At 41.9% G+C, this 7,894-nt stretch overlaps 2 pseudogenes; both read left to right on the top strand.

The window, feature by feature from the left end:
• Positions 1-2,879: 2,879 nt before the first annotated feature.
• Positions 2,880-4,287, top strand: LOC147461216 (flotillin-like protein 3 pseudogene; annotated as a pseudogene).
• A 5-nt stretch (positions 4,288-4,292) lies between these two features.
• On the top strand, positions 4,293-4,788 carry LOC147461215 (cell number regulator 6 pseudogene; annotated as a pseudogene).
• Positions 4,789-7,894: the final 3,106 nt, after the last annotated feature.

The raw sequence follows: 7,894 nt of genomic DNA, 5'->3' as shown, positions 1-7,894 counted from the left end.
CATTAGCTAGTGTTCACAAAAATTAGGGTTTAATATATTTGTAGCCAGTTAAAAATTGTGACTTTGTTGAATCTGTGACAAATGTTGTTTACATAAGAAACACTTCAGAATCTGTGACAAACATTGTTTACATAAGATACACTTTAAAATTTTACATATAGTTGTTGGCTAGTTTCTAAATTGCTACTCATTAGACGAAATTGCTAGATCTAGGACTCCATGTCTGTGTTGATCGCTAGAGAGAGAGAGAGAAACAAAAAGGGAAAATTAGTAAAGGACTTAGAAGAAAAAGAAGAGATTTTTTAACATCGTGGGAAACGAGCGAGCGAGCGAGAGAGAGAGAGAGAGAGAGAGAGAGAGAGAGAGAGAGAGAGAGAGAGTCAAAATGCGATGGCAAGAGGAGAGGTTTTCTTATAGAATAAGGGTCCTTGTTGTTGGGAAGCTCGTTAATCATTAACAACATAAAAAGAAAGATGGGGGTGAAATCAATGGCATACTCATTCGTAGTACTATTGGCCCTGCTTGAGCATGACACCTCATCCAGGGTAAGGACCCATTTTGAGGGTTTTCTCTTTATACTCTCAACTCCTATTGTCCTCAAGCTTTTTCCCCTCGACTATTAGAGAGAGAGAGAGAGGAGAGAGAGAGAGAGAGAGAGAGAGAGAGAGAGAGAGAGAGAGAGAGAGAGAGAAGAGAGAGAGAGAGAGAGAGAGAGAGAGAAGAATTCCAACCTGATGAGCTTGTCTTCAACAAGGCCTAATATTTTACAACATATTGTCTATTTTTTTTGTTATGCTCTCTCTCTCTCTCTCTTTCTCTCTCTCTCTCTCTCTCTCTCTCTCTCTAGCAGCACACATGGAGTACACTGCTAGAGAGAGAAGAGAGTGAGATTATAGCAAAAATAATGAGCTTGCCATCGAGTTGGCCAAATATTTTACAATGTAACATCTGTTTTTTTTGTTACTCTCTCTCTCTCCACAAAAAAACAGCCTTTAACGGACAAAAATTGAAAAGTCTTGGCTACTTTGGAGGGTCACCTAACCTTGCACCGAAAAAAAAATTTCAAGGCATATGGCTCAAAGTTTATACTCCCTTTATTTATCTTTATCTACCTTTTCTACTCGGCTAATGCTAGAGGATTTTAATCGTAAAAACCCTAAAATTTTCACTGCAAATCGAGAGATTTTCAATGCTCTCCTTTTTCCCATTGGTTGCTAGAAAAGTCTTCCGTGAACACTGCTCTCTCTCTCTCTCTCTCTCTCTCTCTCTCTCTCTCTCTCTCTCTCTCTCTCTCTCTCTCTCTCTCTCTCTCTCTCTCTCTCTCTCTCTCGCGCGCGCGTGTTGCATGCGCTCGTTCATCCAACAGATAGACCTTTAAGGTCTCTTGGATAGTTTCCTATGACGTTAAACAATCTTCTCCTCTCGTTTTGCGATATTGAAGTATCTCAATTCGTACACATTTCTATCCTTCTTAGAAGCGATGACTCGGAGCCAATCCTTGACATTGTGTCTTTTCAGCTTGCTAGATATTTAAAGGGAAAATTACCAAAATACCCCTTTAATTTGTGGAAATTCCCTAAATACCCCTCAAATTTCAAAAACTCCCGAAATACCCCTATTACTTTGTCATGAATTTCCAAAATGCCCTTCAAATTTTCCAAAATTCTCAAAATACCTCTGGTTGTGAAATTAAATTTCTCTAAAGATTAAAATGATGCTAAATCGAGAATTTGGGTTGATTATGTAGGCTTTGGAAATGAATTGTTTCATTATTTCTAGACATAATTACCTTGTTTCTGCAAGGTAATTGGTGACAAATTACTTGCTAAGCACGCATAAACAGATCTCAATTGTTAAAAAGGAATAAAGATTAAAAAATCTTGAAATATCCAACCAAAATAGATACAAGGGTATTTTGGGAATTTTTGAAATTAGAGGGGGTATTTTGAGAATGTTCTCAAATTAGAGGGGTATTTTGGTTGACGGAATTGCCGCTGGCCAGTACTGGGCCGGTCGTGCCGCATGCTGATGCCTGGTGGTGTCCGATGATGCTGTAGCAACCAGTGCAAAGAGGTCAGTACAGTCGGTGGAGATTCCGTCCTACTTTGAAGGGTCGGCGTGCAAGAATATGCACAATCTCTCTTCTCTCTCTCTTTTTTTTTTGGTTGAATGATGTAAAACCCTTTGTGATAGTCAAGACTGTCCGAGTTGCTTGGATTGTACAAAAATGACTATGGTGTAAGAGCAGTTCAACAAAATGAACAAAAAATCGTTGAGCTGTTATTTTGTTCAGACAAATAAAACTGGACATCTAAGAGGCTTTTCTATTAATGCGACAAGGTGTGTATGATTTTAACAACTCAGAAACATAAATTAGCGGGGAATTGAGCTAACAACTGCACGACTGACAATCTACCGATCTACACACCGCGATATGCAACTGCTTTCACTCCCACTCAAACTGCTGCTGGGCTTTGTTACACATTTAGTGAAACATTTATCTCGTACTGTGTTGAAAATTCTTCCATGTACACCTGAGCTAATTAATTCTGCACCTGCTCCGCCAGAGCTTCTGGCGATGGAGGACGCGAACTTCCAATCATTGACGAAGAGAACCGGTCCATCTTACTCGACGTTGGACGGTTATAGCTCCTCTCTCTTCTCTCTCTCTCTCTCACTCAAGAAGCGCGCACACAGAAGTGAGAACTCTCTCTCTCTCTCTCTCTCTCTCTCTCACTCACTCATGCAAGAAGCACGCGTAGAGAAGTAAGAACACTCTCTCTCTCTCTCTCTCTCTCTCTCTCCTCTCTCTCTCTCTCTCTCTCTCTAGGAGCGCCATCCTAGAGAGAGAGAGAGAGAGAGAAAGAGAGAGAGAGAGAGAGAAGCTGGCCAAGAAAGCCTGAATCCTTCCAGGCCAGACATGCAGCATCTTTGACCTCACCCCTGTCAGCCGAAAAGCTCCACTTTGTCTTCCCCGCCGTCTTCACCATCGGCCCAAAGCCTACAATCTAGACAACCTCATCAAGTACGAGCACGCACAGAGAACTCTCTCTCTCTCTCTCTCTCTCTCTCTCTCTCTCTCTCTCTCTCTCTCTCCTCTCTCTCTTCTCTCTCTCTCTCTCTCTCTCTCTCTCTCTCTCTCTCTCTCTCTCTCTCTCTCTCTCTCTCTCTCTCTCTCTCTCTCTCTCTCTCTCTGAGCGCGCACCGGCGCTTTCTTGGCCAGCTTCTCTCTCTCTCTCTCTTCTCTCTCTCTCTCTCTCTCTCTCTCTCTCTCTCTCTCTCTCTCTCTCTCTCTCTCTCTCTCTCTCTCTCTCTCTCTCTCTCTCTCTCTCTCTCTCTCTCTCTCTCTCCTCTCTCTCTCTCTCACCTCTCTCTCTCTCTCTCGAGCGCGCACCGGCGCGCGCCGGTGCGCGCTCCGAGAGAGAGAGAGAGAGAGAGAGAGAGAGAGAGAGAGAGAGAGAGAGAGAGAGAGAGAGAGAGAGAGAGAGAGAGAGAGAGAGAGAGAGAGAGAGAGAGAGAGGAGAGAGAGAGAGAGGAGAGAGAGAGAGAGAGAAGCTGGCCAAGAAAGCCTGAATCCTTCCAGGCCAGACATGCAACATCATTGACCTCACCCCTATCAGCCGAAAATCTCCCCTTCTTCTTCCCCGCCCTCTTCACCATCGGCCCAAAGCCTACAATCTAGACGACTTCATCAAGTACGCCCGCCTTGTCGCCCCCCATAAACAAAACTGCAGCCATGTCAATGACCTTGTCAAGGGCATCATTGAAGGCAAAATGTCCTTGCCGCCGCCATGACCATGGAGGACATCTTCAAAGGCACCAAACAATTCAAGGTCGTCGTCTCCCAGAAAGTGTAGCTCGAGCTCAATGAACTCGACCTCGTGATATACAATGCCAATGTCAAGCAGATCGTCAATGTCCCAGGCCACGAGTACTTGTCCTTCCTCGGCCAAACGACGTGGCCACTAGCGCCAAGATCGCCCTCGCTGACGCCAAGTATAAGGGCGATGTCGGCACCAAGGGGTGGCAGGGTCTCACGCAATGTCAAAACGCCGCGGAAAGCAAGGTATGTCGCTCCAGTATGCTCAGATTGCAAAACAGAAGGAGCTTCTTGCTCAAGCAGAGACCAAGATCTTTGACAACACTAGGAAGGCTGAGATGACTCAAGCAGATGCAGAGCTAGCCAAGAAATCTGCGTTGTGGTCACAAGAAGTAGAGCTTACCAAAATACAAAGCAAAAATGTGGCCGTCATACGAGAAGCTGAGCTGAATATACGAGCATCTGACATGGTTGTGCTGACCACTTTGATTCTTGCTAGTAATTAGGCTTTATTTTCCCATGTGTCTTGTTTGGGAGGAATATCGAAATACTGAAGTACCTTGGACAACACCCTGCAAATGCCATGCCATATTTGTGGAGGGTGGATTGACACTTGCCGCTACCACTGTAGACTTTTGTGCAGTCAATCCTCATGTGGCCTTTTCTATTGGGGAAGGACAAGTCTTTACGTGGTGGATGTGTGGCATATACAGAGGACTATTCCAGCAAGCCTTGCAAAAGAAATACCATCTGCAAAATTCTCCTTGTGATCTTTGCTTAGTCCACTGTTGTATGCATTATGCCAAGAGCATCGAGAGATGCAGGGTAGGCTTTCTGATGATATCGTTATGCCTATGACAATCATAAATCCACCTCCTTCGTAGGAAATGCATATTCCTGAAGGCCCGAAGACTCTTTCAGCTAATGGTAATGATGAGAGTGTAAGTGTTGAAGTACAAGCTCCATGATCTATTCTTTGTCTTCACCAATTATTTTGTAAGAAAAGTTGCCAAGCAATAGTAGGTGGAATTGCAAAAGTTAAACCTCTCTTGCCTTGGGAGTCTTGGCTATGTGGTTCCATTGTGTTCTTGAGAGGCTCCAAACACACGAACCTATACTAATGTGCATAAGTGTTGGATTCTTTAGGGGAGAGAGAGAGAGAGAGAGAGAGAGAGAGAGAGAGAGAGAGAGAGAGAGAGAGAGAGAGAGAGAGAGAGATGGAAGGCTCAGGCTATGGAGGCTTTACCCGTCTTGTGATGATGGTGGTGGTAATGCTAGTCACAGATGGGTCTTGGACGGCGCTAGCTACTGAGGCTGCTTGCCGTGGCACTTAGGCAATCTACAACCAATGTAGCGAGTACGTGCTAGGGGACAACCATTGTAGTGAGTATGTGCTAGGATCCAACCCCCCACCCCTACGGCTAACAATGGATGTTACAACCTCCTCAAATCATCCAGCGCTTTGGGCCTTTGCAGTTCTATCCCTGACAGCTTCAAAAACTTCATCAACCAGTAGGGTATTCCATCATCAAATTTGTCTACAAGATTTCATGTTCCTTATGCATTGAAGTTAAGGTGTAATAGTTATCAAGGCCCACATGTTCTCCATTAATACCAATAAGCCCATCTTGGCCAATATAATATGTCGTTTATCTATTTGACTCAAAAATAGAATGATATGCTATGAAGCTTCCAATTTGTATGGCATGCATCATCACAAAAACCTTTTCATTATGATGAGAATGCCATTTTGTGAATAGTATACATAACCTCTTTACCACACAAAGAGAGAGAGAGAGAGAGAGAGAGAGAGAGAGAGAGAGAGAGAGAGAGAGAGATCATTAAGAAAAAGACGATGGAGGATTGTATCACTGTCTCTAATGTAAAGTTTAGGGAGTGATGTTTGCAGTTTATGGCACAATTATGACATAATTGATACCAAGATGACATGATGTAATTCAATGTATAATTTTCATATATATATATATATATATAGAGAGAGAGAGAGAGAGAGAGAGAGAGAGAGAGCATTGTGAGCAATGCAAAACACCTTCAATCATTACAAAAGAAGCTGCCATAAGGTTTCCTCTTCGACAAGGGCATACAATATGTCCGGTGACACTTGTTAACAAAAGGTGGTATGAAATGTGTTGTTTGGTTTTTAGTGCCTAATTGGTTGTCCCAAATTTGAACCAAGTGAACAACGTGAAAAGATATATGCAAGAACTAACACTTCCACATGGTCTAAGCTCTCATGTGAATATGGTTATGATTGTACTGGAAAGAGCACATTGTCATCGAGCTGAAGAGGTCAATGTATTTCTCCTTCTAAATCATAAGAGATACTCTAAGATGAGAATTTCAACCTTGTAACTTCTTTCTTACCTCATCTTCCTTCACCCTCATTATTCCTAAGTTTGATCATGACTTCCTACGTATTATTTTTTCTATTTTTCTCGGTTTTTGGGATCGCTCGTGATAACTCACTCAGGATTTGGGATTCCTCATTCCGTTATTTGAAAAAATTAAGATATGAACGGTTCATTTTGCTATTCTATGTTCAATATCTGAACTATTGCAATGTTGATATGCTCTTTTTTATTGTATATTCGCTCGGTTTCCTGTTCGCTCGGAAGTATTTGCTCGGGGTTAGGGATTCCTCCTCATAATGCAACTCAAGCACACCACACACTTTTTCACTCTTTGCATGATAGAACTCTCCCCCTCCTACTTTGGACTGTTCTTGGCTAGTGGAGGCACCACACATACTTGTTAAGTTCACACAAAGAAAGTGTGTGCTGCTTTGGACATGTGGCCCAGCCAAGCTTAGTAAACAGAGACCAGAGTGAACTTACTAAATGAGGTAGGGCTGAAATAGCCTTAGTCTTTAGCTTTTACCTTTCATTTAACAAAATCCATAAACTTACCTTCTTATTAATTAGCTCGATGCAAGACCTTTGCACAAACCCTAGAGGCTTATGAAGCTGACCCGGGACTACAACCTACCTTCTAATTTAGGACTTGCTGAATTAGGATAATATTTGGTAAAAATAACTCACCCTTTGGGCTTAAAAACTTTGACCTCCTGTGCAAAACCTTAGCACAATGCTTTGGAGGTTCCACCAAGCTGCTTCCTAAAACTTGCTAAATTTAGATAATTTGTGGCAAGTTAGAATTCCACCTTAAGACATCGTAGACTTCATACTTGGAGTGTAAAGAGCTATTCTAAGGACTTGATCTTAGCACATTGACTTTCTATTTTTAGAATCCTATAATTTATTATCTCCTTTGTCTTGTAACTTTGATCAAGGGTGCCTAGAATACATTTATGCTTCCTTGATGTGTATCTATGACTAAGATAATTAGTTAACTATTACCCTTAATCTTTTATGGACTTTTTTCCTTTTGGTCCCAAGCCTCGATCGGGTTGGTCCATCAACACTTAATCAATATCCTTGTTCTCTTTTTATTTTTTATGAAATTAAGTGGCCAAATTAAGATGAAAAATACTTTTAGAAGATTAAAAATTAATATTCACGAAATATTACTTTAAGAGTCATTGGGCAAGAGCAACTAGTGAGACCTTCGTAAAAGTGGGAGAAAAGCCATACAATGCACTGATAGATCATGTATCAGATTTTAATCTCATGTTAAAGAGTCTATATCAAAAAGGAAAATGGCCAATCGATATAAACCATGGATGGATGGTTTTTTTGTATCAAATAGCTCATCATGGGAGCTCCACAAGCAAACGGACAAGCTGAGCATACGAATAAAATTCATAGCTCGGTACTGACTAAAGTCATTAGTTCAGGAAGGACAAACTGGGAAATGAATCTCCATGCTGCTCTATGGGCTTATCGAGTTTCATTCAAAACAACTCTAAATGTTACACCCTTTAACCTTGTTTATGGTCTTGATGCCATATTGCCAATAGAATTTCTATTGCCGACATTAAGGGTAGCACAGAATCTTGAGTGGACTGGACATGAATTGTCAGAAAGACTTGAAGATTTGGAAAAGCTAGACGAGCAAAGGCTAACTAATGTAGCTCATATCTATGCACAAAAGCGG

The sequence above is a fragment of the Adiantum capillus-veneris genome, chromosome 3 (assembly GCF_014529385.1).
Source record: "Adiantum capillus-veneris isolate H3 chromosome 3, ASM1452938v2, whole genome shotgun sequence".
NCBI lineage: Eukaryota > Viridiplantae > Streptophyta > Polypodiopsida > Polypodiales > Pteridaceae > Adiantum > Adiantum capillus-veneris.
This window is presented reverse-complemented; position numbering and strand designations above follow the sequence as displayed.